Below are 2,814 nucleotides of genomic sequence, written 5' to 3' on the forward strand. Positions count from 1 at the left end.
AAGGATGAACAGGTCAAAACGCTGTGGTGCCACATGCCTGCTCTCCTGGTGCTTGGTGGAGTCTGGTGGTGGCCCTGACCATGATGCTGGCCTGGGCCCTGGCTGATAAATTACTGAGTAAATAAACCTGAGGTTAGCAAAGAGCAGAGCCAATAGCAAATAGTTTGTTTTACTGAATATTTGAGATGTGTTGCTGAACAAAAGGGTGATCTGCAAGCTGAGGAACTGCGTCAGCACTTGCCACCATGTACTCATCAGTGCTGCGGTGCAGGGTCCGACCACGCAGCCCTTGCCCTGCCCAGGGGCAGGGAGGTGACCCCTTTGACTGTCACCTGCAGGGTGGCACAACCCCCTTACATTTGTTCACCGTGGCAGCCCTGTTCCCAAAGGCCTTCCCTACCTCCCTGCTACTGGGCCACAGTTGGAGACAGAAAAATGATCTCCATCATCTCTGCCATGGTCTGAAGACCTGCAGCTGGTACCTGGCAAACACACTGTGGGTCCCAGCTCTTCAGATGTCTGCAAGGGGATGTCCACCCACCCAGGCATCAGCGCTGTCCCCCGTCCTCGCTGGGTGCCTGAGTAAAATCCCTGAGGCTGGCTGAGCTGCAGCTTCTAGCAACAAAAAGACGTTACGAGAAATCGGCCTTCCTCTCCCCAGCATCCCCCAGCGGGCTGCCGGGCTGCGCTTGTGAAAGCTGCAGACGGGCACCGGGTGTTTAAATGCTGCTTCTGTGTATGTAACACAATGCTGAAGTTGCAGCATTAACTTTTCCATCAGGAAAATTTTCTCTCATGACGGAGCCTCCCAGACTTGGTTAGTCCAAGCATTTGAACAGCGACGTTGCCTTCTGCAACCTTAACTGGGAAGAGCCAGGAGGGTCCCAACCCTTGTCCTGGCATCTTCGGACTCCCTGGGATGGTTAGGGGAGCACTTTGAATCAGGCAAGGCATAGCTCTAAACCTGCACACGTCGTGTGGTCAACCTCAGTCTCTGCCGACCCCAGGCAGATGTGTGTCCGTCAGCGGAGCTGCAGTTCCGCAGCAGCGAGACCAGAGTCCCTGCGCCCCAGCCTGATGGGCGGGTGCTGTGCTGCTCCGCTCACGGAGTTTGGGCCAGTCCTCCCACCGCCAAACCCCAGCGCAAGCTCAGCCTTCGACGAGCAATTTCAATGCTTGATCTCCAAACTCACAGGTGGCTTGTGCTGAGGCCACGTTCGATGGGATCAGTGGGGAGACACAGGCGTGACGGCTGTGCAAGGGGTGCTGCAGCCAGCTTGGGTCCTCCCCGCACTCCCGGTGCCCGGAGCTGCGGAGGGAGCGCTGGGGGCTGCTGCTGCCCGCTGCTCTCCCTGCTTCCTTCCCCGTTCTGCCCCGTGCCCGGGCTGCCGGATGCAGGGAGGTGAGCAGATGGAGAGTTTGCAGAACTCAGACTACGCAGGTGCTCTGATACAAACAAGCAGTGATAATTTATATGTTTCTATTTTAAGTGTGAAGGAAAATACACAGACACCTCCATTCACAAGGGGAGAGAGCAGTTTGGCTGCCAAGCATTGTATCCTTGTCATCTATTTGCAGCTGTACTTTGCATCTTGCTCTTTTTTTTTTTTTTTGGAGCTATAACAGCATGAAATGAGCACCATTACTGCTCCATGCACAGCCATGGAACGGAGATCACATACCAGCTGAAATATCCTGGCAGGACATTTTAAATTAACCATAAATTGCACCTTAGAGGCGGGGGGAGGCGGGGAGAAAAAAAGAAAAAGCTGTGCTTTTTAACCAGGAAGGAGTTGGCGGTGAGAGAGAGAAATCTGATTAGTGGTTACGGTATCAGCCGAGGAAGCAGGACATCTGCGTCTGTCCACGTCCAGTTGTAGACAAATCACTTCCTCCCGCATCTGTCCCTATTGTGCGCAGGGGACCGCAGCAGCGTCCCCCGCTCGCACTCCCGGCCTTCCGCTGGATGGGTTACTGCAAACACGCCAGCGCCCACAGCTCAGGTGAGCGCACAGGGGTTATTTGGAGGGGCATCGCTCAGCACCCTCCATTTCTGGCTGCCTGGAGCACCGCTCCCGCTGCCTGGTGCTTTCGCGGGAAAGCTGAGCGCCTGCAGCAGCTCAGCCCCGCGCACCCACCCTCCAGGGGATGGAGACGGCCCTGGACGCTGGCTACCGGCCATCCTTGACCTGTCAGGAAAAGCTGAATGGAAAGAAGTGAGCACTCGCAGGGTGACAGCCCTCCCCTGCTCGCAGTGCCAGGAGCACGCACCCACCGGGGAGCACCCCCACCCACCGGGGAGCACCCCACGCTGCGCAGGCGGCCCCCGCTGTTGTGCAACCCTGGGTAGCGACATGTAAGTGAGAACACCCAGCCCTCGCAACACAGAGCCCGGCTGCAGGCTGTTGTTCAAGCCTGGTCTTCAAAAGGGAGGCCGGTATGTGGGTGCTGCTCCGAGCTTTGAGCCCGGGTGCTCGGGGAAGCCAGCCCTGCCTTGGCTCCCGTCCGCACAGCGAGGAGGAACACCCGGCCGCTCGCCTCCCGGTGCTGTTAGGTTTCCGTTCCTGCTTCAGGCAGCTAACCAGCAAGGTCACAGGTTGCAATGCTTCATTTTTAGATTTGGAGGATCACTAAAAGGCATTTAAAGACTGGAAGGCTTTAACTTTCTCCAGGGCTTGCTTTGCTCATGTTATATGGCATTTTCAACCTTAGTCTGAAATAAAAGCTAGAGGCTTTTGGACTAATAAGAGAAGAAAACAAGCCCAGTGTGTGATGGGAGGCTGTCAGGGGCTGGGGCTGCTCCAGACCTGCCGT

This window comes from Fulmarus glacialis, unplaced genomic scaffold (assembly GCF_000690835.1).
Source record: "Fulmarus glacialis isolate BGI_N327 unplaced genomic scaffold, ASM69083v1 scaffold32964, whole genome shotgun sequence".
Classification (NCBI taxonomy): Eukaryota; Metazoa; Chordata; class Aves; order Procellariiformes; family Procellariidae; genus Fulmarus; species Fulmarus glacialis.